The sequence below is a fragment of the Mytilus edulis genome, chromosome 2 (genome assembly GCF_963676685.1).
Source record: "Mytilus edulis chromosome 2, xbMytEdul2.2, whole genome shotgun sequence".
Lineage (NCBI taxonomy): Eukaryota > Metazoa > Mollusca > Bivalvia > Mytilida > Mytilidae > Mytilus > Mytilus edulis.
The window spans coordinates 103,592,851-103,606,361 of record NC_092345.1 but is presented as its reverse complement, the minus strand read 5'-3'; positions in this window follow the sequence as shown (position 1 = coordinate 103,606,361).

Here is a 13,511-nt window from a genome sequence, read left to right as displayed (position 1 = left end):
CAAACTAAAACTGAGGGAAACGCATTAAATATAAGAGGAGAACAACGACACAACATTAAAATGTAACACACACACACACACAGAAACGGACTAAGCATTCGACAAAATCCTATGAGAATTACAAATATAACATCGAAACCAAATACATGAATTTGGAATAGATAAGTACCGTGACACGTATTAAAGTAATGTGAATTCACACTCAAAAATAAGAGAAAACATACGACACCACGGAAACACAACGTTAAAATGTAACACACACAGAATCGAACTATAATATAACAATGGCCATATTCCTGACTTGGTACAGGACATTTTTAAAGGAAATAATGATGGGTTGAACCTGGTTTTGTGGCATGCCAAACCTCCCTCTTTTATGGCCAATATATGAAATATAACATTAAAATGACAACACAACATTACAGGACTACAATATAAATAATTAGGAGAACACAATTGACAAAGAAACACACGAATAATAGCTAACAAAAGACAACAAGTTTAAATTTTTTTAATACGCCAGAAGTGCATTTTGTCCACACAAGACTTACTAGTGACGCCCAGATACAAAAGTTTGAAAGCCGAAACAAGTACAAAGTTTAACAGCATCGAGGACCAAAAGTTAAAAAAAGTTGTGCCAAAAACGGCCAGGGTTTTCTGTTAGGTATTAGAACATCCCTATTATTTAGAATAATTTATACTTTTGCAAACAGTAAATTTTATAAAATGACTACAAAAGATGTACATGATAAACCTGAAGTATTAGCCAATTACAGGAAACAACCGAAATACATTACATGACAATATCATGAACAAAAAGCTAAAATTACAAAAAGACAAACAAGTCCGAAAAACACTATATAGAAAACTAAAATAACCAGAGCTACGCCAACACTATCAAAACCTTAGTTAAACATATGTGCTCCGAAAGAGTAGTCAGTGCCTGTTCTACACCTTGTTTAAGTTTAATCATATTTATTTATAGTGGATTGGGAAACAAGTTATTGCAACTTATATGTATTCCCTTTTCATTTTGCGGGTGCGAGTGCTTGGACGCTGGTGCTCTGAAAGTGTAGTCGGTTCTTATTCTACACCTTGTTGAACGCAGGTTCTCCCAAAAGTTAGTCAGTTTCTATTCTACACCTTGTTGAACGCAGGTTCTCCGAAGGGGTAGTCAGTTCCTATTCTACACCTGGTTGAACGCAGGTGCTCTGAATAGGTAGACAGTTCCTATTTTACACCTGGTTGAATGCATGTGCTCTGAATAGGTAGACAGTTCCTATTCTACACCTGGTTGAACGCAGGTGCTCCGAAAGAATAGTCATCTATTTTACACCTGGTTGAAAGCAATTGTTCTGAAAGGGTAGTCAGTTCCTATTCTACACCTGGTTAAACGCAGGTGCTCCGAAAGAGTAGTCAGTTCCTATTCTACAGCTGGTTAAACGCAGGTGCTCCGAAAGGGTAGTCAGTTCCTATTCTACACCTGGTTAAACGCAGGTGCTCCGAAAGGGTAGTCAGTTCCTATTCTACATCTGGTTAAACGCAGGTGCTCCGAAAGGGTAGTCAGTTCCTATTTTACACCTGGTTGAACGCAGGTTCTCATAAAGGGTAGTCAGCTCCTATTTTATACCTGGTTGAAAGCAATTGTTCTGAAAAGGTAGTCAGTACCTATCCTTCATCCGGCATCCGTTGCTCTTGTGATGACATATCCGATGAAAATGAGACTTGATTATGGATTTTGTCTAATGCTTGGTCCGTTTGTGTGTGTTACATTTTAGTGTTGTGTCGTTGTTCTCTTATATTTAATGCGTTTCCCTCGGTTTTAGTTTGTTACCCCGATTTTGTTTTTTGTCCATGGATTTATGAGTTTTGAACAGCGGTATACTACTGTTGCCTTTATTTACGACAAATAGAACATATCCGTGTTCATCTGTGAGAATAGATTAACATTCCCTTATTAAACGCATTTTACAACATTTATATATCTAAGTTCGTTTATATGTTTTAGAGTTGGTGTTACGTCCATTTTCATTGAACTAGTACACATTTTGTTTGTGGGCCAGCTGTAGCCAGCCTCCGAATACGGGATTTTCTCGTGTTGAAAACCCATTGGTGAAATTCTGCTGTTGTATGCTTTTTGGTCGGTCTTTGTCTCTTTGACACATTCTCATTTCCATTTCAATTTTACTTGTTTTTTTTTTAAATCATCACCTTTCCACAACTACGCTTAATTCTTTTTAAACAGCCAACGATAACAACTCAAACACTTGCAAAAATACCGCCATCTACGAAAATAGAAAATAGAGTCTTTTAGCGTTCTCCTTTGAAACATTGTACGTAGTCAACATATATCTGGTTGAAGAAACATAATTCGGAAAAATGTAACCAGAGGCTCTCAAGAGCCTGTGTCGCTCTCCTGTATCTACTGTAATTTTGGAAATCATATAAAATAAGTTTAAAACCATAATACATAGTATTAGATCCCCTTGTAATGATTGAGGCCAAGTTTAGTTTTAATTTTGCCCAGTAGTTAAATTAAAAGCTGGTCATCCCAGTATAGTCTTACAATAGGTATCATTATCTTAATTAGTTTTCAAGTTGAGACTATTTGAATTTGGTTTTTTTTACAATTTTCCCTTAGACTTCTACTGTAAACCCCTATGATCTATTTGTATCCTTGTCGGCCATGTTGGTTGGGTGACAGGGTCATCATATACATTTTTCAAACAAGATACCACATTGAAAATTGTTTTATTCTATTTTACCAAGTAGATTTGGGAGAAATTTTTGTAAAAGATTGCAAAAAATTACGAAAAAATAACTATAAAGGGCAATAACTTCTTAAGGAATGTATTGACATTTCTGGTCATTTGACTTATTTGTAGATCGTAACTCGCTTAAATTTATTTCTGTTTACAGTTTATCTCTATCTATTAGAGAATTAAACATAATAACCAAAAACTGAAAAATTTCCTTAAAACTATCAATAAGTGGCAGCAACCCTTCAAGGTGTTGTCTGATGCGTCTGAAAATTTCTTGACCTAATGAACTTGTTTAGCAAAGTCTTATTTGCTCTTTATGCTTTAGTTTTAGAGATATAGGCCAATAAAAATGCATTTACCCTATGTTCTAGTTTAGCCATGGAGGCAATCTTGGCAAATCTGATACATTTTTTAAAGTAGATGCCCTAATCATAATTTAGGACAAGTATAGTTTAGTTTTGTCCATTAGTTTCAGAGGAGAAGAGTTTTTGTAAAAGTTAACGACGAAGACGTAGACGCCAAGTGATGGAAAAACAAAGATGCCCTGCATTGTAACAACAAGGCAGGCAACACAAAGCATTACATTGATACAGATAGTTAAAAGATAACTGTATATCTATGTGAAATTTTGGACTAGGAAAATATCTAACATATTGCATATTTGTTATTCAGATTTCCTCAGAATCAGACGATTATAACAGAATATAACATTTGTTGTAATTGATTTCCCCGATTACCCAGTCAATTAAAACCCGATTTATGAGTTTGCCAGTCCCTCTGGTATCTTTCATCCCTCTTCTATATTTATACATCTAAATTGAAAACAACGTTCAACCCTATATAATATAAATATATATAATTTCTCTTTTGGTCTTTTGGAAATTGTTGTTTGTGCTGTATTTAGACCCTTCTATAACAATTTTTTTTCCACGCACACGTCGTATAAAAATGGCGGCTTTTATCCAACGCACTCATAGGTTTGAACTTTGTTTTCAATTTAGACTTTTTTATGTATATAATGATATATCTTTAAGAGTTATCTTACTTAGTTTCTATTGTGATTCATTTAGAAACTATCAAGAGACTTAGATCGACAACTTCCAATATTCCGTATCAACTTCACAATAAATACTTGAAGTTTAGATTATTGGTACTGACGTTGTTTATCGTCTTAATAATGTGTTATAGTATTCTTTTGTTAGTCTTTATATTGCCTTTGCTGTTTAGTCTGATTTTGTTGGTATTTGAAGTGGCTCTGTACTTATACATCCCGTCATTGTGTTATTATTCTGTGTTAATTTTTGTGTTTTCGTCTTTCATTATTGTTGATGTGCTTTGTCTATATGCTTTTTTTTTGGGGGGGGGGGGGTTTCTTTGTTTCATAGGACGTGCTCTGTACTTGTACATACTTACACTTATTGTGCCATGGTTAATGTTTGTTTTATAGTGATTAAGATGATAATAAAATGTATACGGTTCCCCTATTTTTGATATTTATACCTATCATGTCTGTTTGTTTTGTTCACACATCGTTGTCAATATAATGGAATGTGATGCGACTGTCATACAAGTGAGAGGTTTAGCTAGCTTTAAAAGCAGGTTTATTCCACATTTTCTACATAAGAAAATGCTGTACCAAGTCAGGAATATGACAGTTGTTATCATTCGTTTGATGTGTTTGAGTTTTTGATTTTGCCATTCGATTAAGGACTTTCCTTTTTTATTTTCCTCGGAGTTCATTTTTTTGTGATTTTACTTTTTCCTCAAGCAAAGTTGACGCCATAATTAGGGTTTTCTAACCGTTTGATAGTGTCTACTAGTGGATAGTTAACTCTAAATCAATGGATTATTTCTATTGCTCAAAATATTTCTAGTGGATAAAACACGTTATCCGCTGAATAACTTTTTAGCTGGACAATTATTAGCCATTTGTTTAAAACTGCTTGGATTTATAATGGTTACATAAAAAAGATTAGGGTCCAGTGTAAAGAGGTAGAGTCGAGTCCCAGTTATCTTACGTATGCGAAAGTTATATTTCACAAATACAATAAAATATGTCATGTATGGTATCATGATCTCGGAGAAAATTTCAACATCCCCCCTTTTCCCCTTTAAAAAAAGACGTGTGTACGCATTACTTACAGTGTATGTCATACACAATACACACTCACTTGCTGCTTTTGATATGATGATTATGAAGTCTACAATACATATATATAGCATGCTTTAAGTCGTGTCAATCCCAATGAAAGCATGGCCCTGGCTATATACACGAGCTAGGAAATAGCCCTTCTTTCATTAAGAAAAAATATTTTTTGTGCCAATTATCTAAGTGACAGTCTCAGTTTTTTTTTTTTTTATTTTTCATTTTTCCTATAAATGTTAAATCCAAGGAATCTATTTCGCCCCTCCTTCACCGGATGTTACTTATTATGTTTTGGAGGTATTCAACCTTAAAAAAGGGAAGATATGAGTTTATTGCATTTTTTGTCATTTTTCTGCACATAAAAAAATCGCGTACATATACCGCATGCCAAAATTAACTGGTTTGATATACCATGTTTTCAAAAATTCAGATTAAAAATAATTTCCCTTGAAACATTACCCAAAAACTCAATGCTCTACACTTTTTTCTTTCTATGAACTTTTCTTTTGATTTCCTAAGGTTGAGAATATCGCGTTACCGAAACAAGAAGTGTTCAGAAAGAAAAGGATACCAACGAAGAAACTTAGATGTCACACACCAAAATGTATGCAAGATACTACCTAAAACTATTAAACTACATCGAAGAAATGTCATCTTACATTCGGTGTTCCACAAGGTTCCGTGCTAGGCCCAAAATTGTACTGTCTTTTCTCGAAGCCGAAAGGTGAAATATTCCGTCGTCATGGCATGACATATCACTGCTATGCGGACGATACACAAGTGTACATGGTTATCAATCTCTTAGAAACTGGGAGAATTATTTTTCAAAACTTGAATTGTGTCTTTCCGACATTAGTTCATGGATGTCAGCAAATTTGCTAAAACATAATCAAGATAAAACCGAACTTATCATATTCACACCGAAACATCTGAAGGCAAGTGTACCAAATCTCCAACTCAAAGTCGGCAATACTGTGATAAGTAGTGTATCCTGCGTGAAAAACCTAGGTGTATACTTCGATCAACATCTTACGATGGAACGGCAAGTTTCTGCAATAGTAAAATCTTGTCATTTTCACATCAGTAACATTGGACGCATTCGCAGCTATATAACAACATCCGCTTGCAAGACTCTAGTGAACAGTCTAGTAATATCAAGACTTGATTATGGGAATATTCTGCTGAACGGTATTAACAAGACTAAGATGAACCAAATTACAAAAAGTACAAAATACAGAAGCTCGTCTTATCACCAGGACAAGAAAACATTAACATATTACGCCGATACTTGCCGATTTATATTGGTTACCTGTCCAATACAGACCACAATTCAAAATACTAACTTATGTGTACTGCGCTTTGAATGGCATTGGTCCTGCTTACATTCGGGAACTAGTCAATTTTCACGTACCAAACCGATCTCTGCGTTCAAGCTCAACTAAACTACTTACCGTTCCAAAAGTGCGGACGAAGACGTACGGTGAAAGACAATTAGATTGGGCAGCGGCATCTCTTTGGAATAATCTCCCGAATAGTTTTAGACAATGCAAGTCCTTAGAGTGTTTTAAATCTAGGCTAAAAACTCATTTTTATCGCATTGCTTTTTAATCAGACTTTTTCCTTTCTCTTTTACGGGGTTTTTACTAGTTTTGTATAAACTTTTAATGCATTTTGTTTGTATACCTTTTTAGAATTTTTGCTTGTTTTGCATGCTTTAAACCTAGATTGCTATTTTTTTTTTTTTAATTTGTTGTCTTACAATGTTTTTTTGTATCGACTTTTTATATTATGGTAGGCATTTTTGTTTTATATTGTATGTTAGTATTTGAATCTAACACAGTGTATGTTTTATGTTTTTGTCTTTGATTTGTTTTAATTACCATGCTGAATGTACAGCGCTTAAGAGTAATTTTTATTTTTTATATTGGGCGCTCTATGAATTTTCATTATTATTATTAACTAAGCGTGATCGAATGTTTTCAGGAAGGGTATTCAATATTTCACAATATAAATTGAAGTCATATTTTATCAAACAATTGTCAAAAGTATCCTTACAAACACAATTACCTGCATACCTGTTTTAAAAGCTCAAGGTAAAAGTGGTATTCATTCGAATAGTGAACCTATTCTTAAAAAGGTTAAACGAGATTAAACTCTTAAGACAGTGCAACAGAACGCAGGTAATTGGTGTCAATTTTGCCAGCAAACTAGGATCAAGGTCACATCAGAGGGTAAATAAGTTCGACTTCAAAAATACATTGACCTATTTTCACTGTATTTAAATCGTGTTTTTATATTCTAACTTTGGTTAACACTTCTTTATTTGATGCAACTTATTGTTTGTGTCAATAATCCAGGAGACCGTCATTGTCATTGTTTGCGAAAAAAAGTAAAATAACAAAAATACAGAACTTCGAGGAAAATTTTAAACGTCAATTAACAAAGAGCAAAACTCTAAGCTCAAACAAATCAAACGAATGGACAACAACTGTCATATTCCTGTCTTGGTACTGGCATTTTCTTAGGAAGAAAATAGTGGATTAAACCTGGTTTTATAGCTAGATGAACCCCTCATGCGTACAATGTATAACAGTTGCATAAAATGTCAATATATTGACAACTATGTGATAGTAATAATGTATGCCACATTACAATGAGAGTTGTTTAACTATTAACAATCAAGTGATACAATCTTCCACATGCGAAAGTCTTTAAGGCATTAAAATTGACCTTTCCCTCACATGGACAAACCAAATTGATGTGATCTGCTCAAAAATATCATCTAGACTATATCTACTATTAAAGATTAAAAAATTTCTAAATCTAGACTGCAGAAAATTATTCTATAATGGTTATATCTTGCCACTAATTGATTATTGTTGTATAGTGTGGAGTAGTTGTAGCAGTGAGGGTTTAAAAAGGATAATAAAATTTCAAAAGAGGGCTGCTAGATTAATACTAGAAACAGACCCATTCGCTCCTTCTGCACCCTTATTCAAACACTTAAACTGGATGACAGTTGAACAGAGAATAAAATATCATAAGTTAGTGATGACATTTAAGTGCATTAAAAATTATGCCCCATCATATCTTACCAACAAGTTTCATTATGTTTCAGACAGAAATCCATACCTCTTGAGAAATGCTGTTCAAGGAAACCTCATACTCCCTAAACCAAAAGCAGAATTGTTCAAAAAATCTTTTATGTATTCTGGACCATTCTTGTGGAATAATTTGCCAATACCGTTAAGAAATATTACAAATGTTAATTCTTTCAAATACAAAATAACAGATCATTCATTGAAATCAACCTAGCTGTATCAATAGTATTAAAAACATGTTTCTTTTTTTACATCACATTTTATCAAGTTGTACTAAACATTATTATCATACTTGACTTTTTATACTAATGTATGCAATGTATATGTTTGCATTTTGTTTGATTTCTCGAGATGAGGGCCTCAGGGAAGATTAGTTATATAGCTAACTGTGTAACCCTCTTAAAATAAAGTATTGTTGTTGTTGTTGTTGTTATGTGTGACAAAACAAACAGATATCTAGGTAAAAATGTCAAACATAGGAGTACAGCAGTCAACATTGTGTTATAACCTTAATTACTATAAAACAAATACGTCAACATAGAAAAACAAAATGGCATAAAGACAAAGCACATTTGCAAAACTGAAAGACATGAATACAAACATTTACCATAGCACTATAACACAATTACAGGATGTATAAGTAGCGAGCAACGTCAAATGGATATTACCAGAATAGAATAAACAATAAAAAGTAATAATTTACAAAGACAAATGAAAGAATACTATATCATGTTATTAAGATAATAAACAACGGCGAAACATAGAATCCATACCTTCAAGACCATCAGAAAAAAAACCTAATCCTTATTTGCAAGTGGCTGTATTGATTACAACTGATTAATCAGAAGACTGTTTCCAGAATAATATACGTTAGTTGCATTCTAAAGTAAAGACAATAATCCTTGAACTAAAACAACAACAATCATGTATTAAGACATATTTGTCAATTAAACTCTAACTTTGTGAATGATTTGAAAAATGTTCAGCTTAGTACTCTTTCTAAATTATTAACATCTATTTTATCAGCAATCAAATAAAGGCAACAGTAGTATACCGCTGTTCAAAACTCATAAATCCATGGACAAAAAAACAAAATCGGGGCAACAAACTAAAACCGAGGGAAACGCATCAAATATAAGAGGAGAACAACGACACAACACTAAAACGTAACACACATAGACAAAATCCCACGAGAATAACAAATATAACATATATATATAACATCAAAACCAAATACATAAATTTGGGATAGACAAGTACACGTGACACGTCTTATCGCAATGTGAATTTACACTCAAAAATAAGAGAAAACAAACGACACAACGTTATAAAGTAATACACACAGAAACGAACTATAATATATCAATGGCCATATTCCTGACTTGGTACAGGGCATTTTTAAAGGACAAAATGGTGGGTTGAACCTGGTTTTGTGGCATGCCAAACCTCGCACTTTTATGGCCATGTGAAATATATAACATCAAAATGACAAAACAGGACTACAATATAAATAAATTGGAGAACACAATTGACAAAGAATCACACGATCAACAGCCAACAAAAGGCAACAAGTTCAAAATTTTAATACGCCAGAAGTGCATTTTGTCCACACAAGACCTACGTGTGACGCCCAGATACAAAAGTTTGAAAGCCGAAACGAGTACAAAGTTGAACAGCATCGAGGACCGAAAGATCAAAAAGGTTGTCCCAAAAGGTTAGTTACCAGAAAATCCCTATAATTTAGAATAATTTATACTTTTGCAAACAGTAAATTTTATAAAATGAATATTCAAAAGATGTACATGATAAAACGGGCTTCAAAGTTATTGTGAAACTGCCTATTCTAGAGGTGGCGTGAATTAGATGTGGATACTTAAAAATTCCAAAGATCTTTTAGAGTACATACAATCTAACTCTCTTTCATCTTGTAACAGTATTAAAACATTTGACTTTTCTACTCTTTACACAAGTATTCCACATTCCAAACTAAAAGACAAATTGAAAGAGTTGGTATTACTTTGCTTCATAAAACAAAATGGCCAACGTAGATACAAGTATCTTGTCTTAGGGAGGGATAAATCATACTTTCTAAAGAATCACTCTGATTCAAACAAAAAATTCTCTGAAACCGATATTATCAAGATGCTTGATTTCTTGATTGACAACATATTTGTAACGTTCGGAGGACGTGTTTTTCAGCAGACTGTCGGCATCCCAATGAGAACAAACTATGCCCCTCTACTTGCCGACTTGTTTCTTTATTATAATGAGCCTGACTTCATGCAGGAACTTCCTAGGAAGAAAGATAAGAAGTTAACTCTACTTTCCGCTATATAGATGACGTTCTTTCACTAAACAATTCAAAATTTGGTGACTATGTGGAACGCATCTATCCCATCGAATTGGAGATAAAGGATACTACAGATACAGTTAAGTCGGCTTCATATCTTGACTTTCATCTAGATATTGACAATGAGGGTCGGTTGAAAACAAAACTTTACGACAAAAGAGATGATTTCAGCTTTCCAATTGTGAACTTTCCATTTCTAAGTAGCAACATTCCAGCAGCACCTGCATACGGGGTATATATCTCCCAATTGATACGATATTCCCGTGCTTGCATGTCCTATCATGATTTCCTTGATAGAGGGTTACTGCTCACAAGGAAGCTATTTAACCAAGACTTCCAAATGGTGAAGTTGAAATCATCCCTTCGTAAATTTTACGGACGCCATCACGAGTTGGTTGACCGTTATGGAATAACCGTTTCACAAATGATATCGGACATGTTCCTTACGTCGTAACTACAATCCCCTTCCCTTTCATGAATGTGACCTACCGAATTAGACTATTTACCGGATTTGTAATCACATAAGCAACACGACGGGTGCCACATGTGGAGCAGAATCTGCTTACACTTCCGGAGCACCTGAGATCACCCCTAGTTTTTGGTGGGGTTTGTGTTGTTTATTCTTTGGTTTTCTATGTTGTGTCATGTGTACTATTGTTTTTCTGTTTGTCTTTTTCATTTTTGGCCATGACGTTGTCGGTTTGTTTTAGATTTATGAGTTTGACTGTCCCTTTGGTATCTTTCGTCCCTCTTTTATAAAAACAATTCAGTAGTCGTTGCCCTTTAAAGACAACTTTTCACAATATGTTCATCCTGTTTGTTAACATTTAAAAATTTTATCCATTGTAGGGTTACTATTCGAAATAATTAATATTTTGGAAATTTTACAGTTATGTTTATAAACCATCTTCAAGAATCAAACTGAATTCAAATGTCTATAGCCCATCTTTTTGAAATAAACTGAATTCAAATGCCTATAGCCCATCGTTCTGAGATAAACTGAATTCAAATGTCTATAGCCCATCTTTCTGAAATAAACTGAATTCAAATGTTTATAGCCCATCTTCCTGAAATATACTGAATTATAATGTTTATAGACCATCTTTCTAACATAAACTGAATTCAAATGTCTATAGCCCATCTCCCTGAAATATACTGAATTATAATGTTTATAGAACATCTTCCAGAAATATATTGAATTCAAAAAAAATATTGCAATTTGATCGAGTCAAGTAATTGTGATAGAATCAACCATTCCTGTGTAATAATCGGTTATTTCCGTGAGGTTTCCTCCTTTAACGAGTATTTCATCTCTAGTTAAGTTATGGGTAATTCATTTGCATGTCTTGTGACATATATTTCTCACCCTTTCGATCACTAATTCCATTTTAGATCAAGTCGCCCTAACCTAATGTATACCTTTGAAGATAAATGGAGGGTTTAATATGTACTTTTGTTAGAGTTGTTATTTTGTATGCAGATTGATTCACTATGTGTTGTTGATAGATTATTAGACGCGTGATAAATGTCACTGTGTCTTTCTTAAATTGACAACAGAAATGTCAATTCTATCATTTTGTGTAGGCGTTCCCTGTGTGATGTTTGATTACATTCTATACTATCAAGGTCTTGAATGTGATTTAAATATTATTAACCTGAATGTTGTTGTACAAACATTTTTATAACCTTGGATAGGATAACTTCACAAAAAAGTGTAAACACAACTCAACTCATGGACGTCAACAATCATTTCGAACTTCTTTTTGTGTTTGTGCGTTCAGATGAAAATTAATCTAGAAAAATGTTTCGGACTCACTAAATAGAGAAATTTAAAATGTTTTCATTTTAAACAGCAGAAAATATCCTTTTAAATCATATCGTGTCGATGCAAATTAATTTATCGTTACAACTCATTTAATTATGGTAAATTTTTTTATCTACGTTTACAATGTGTCTATTATATAATCCACGATTGCTTTAGACAATGTTCTTAATGTACTGTAACCGGAGAGCATGATTCATATTACACAATAACATCGTCCCCGGAACCTCTGTGTAACAAGGCAGTGATCTAACATAATCAACTGAGTTAAAGAAGCAGTTCCTTAAATCAGCTGCTGCTCGTACGGCTGGCTATGCGGTATGGGCATTGCTCATTGTTGAATGCCTTACGGTAACCTTAAGTTGTTAATTTCTGTTTCATTTGGTCTCTTATGGAGAATTGTCTCATTGGCAATCATACCAAATCTTCTTTTTTATAAGTATGTCCTACTGAAGGGAAGCAATCCTGTTACAATACCAATTTGATTCCAAATTAAATAGTACACAATTCGGTCATATTACAACAACACAGGAAATCCGTACGCTTTGATCATCTGTGTCGAAATTCATGTAAGAGAACACATATCCGGGTAACAAACTAAAACTGAGGGAAACACATCAAATATAAAAGAACAACGACACAAAAGAAACACTAAAATACAATACACCCAGAAACTAACTATCATATAACAATGGTAATTTTCCTGACTTGGTACAGGGCATTTCAAGAAAAAATGGTGGGTTGAACCTGGTTTTGTGGCTTTTATGGCAATGTTTAATATAAAATTAAAATGACAACAAAACATGACAGGACTTCAATACAAATAAATGGAAGAACATACAGGACAAAGAAACACACAAATAAACAATGCAATAGAACATTACGACAAGCTAATAGTTATTAAAGATACCAGGCTTATAATGTTTCTAGCCTAACTTTAAAATTAAGCTAAAAGAATTTTAATGTTCAAAAATAACAAAACCTATGGTTGATTTTTAAATAATTCTTATTTTTGACAAAATTTAACAAGTAGAGGTAAGAAAATACCAAGTTAAAGTTAATCAAAAATGACTATACAAGTAAACCTAATAGTGTTAGATTTTATTATGATTAGCTATTTCATTCAAGAGTATTGCTTACAAAATTGTCGTTTATTGATTGATGATGAAAAAATTAACCACAGTAACCACACAGACATATACACCTGAGGGTTCTATCTCTAAAATGACAACTGATTGCGGTTTTCGTTGTCAATAAAAAGCATACTAGTGATCTGTAAGGTTTTGTTTTTTGAAACATTTTTTTTCTTTATTTTATTGTTTTCACAGTT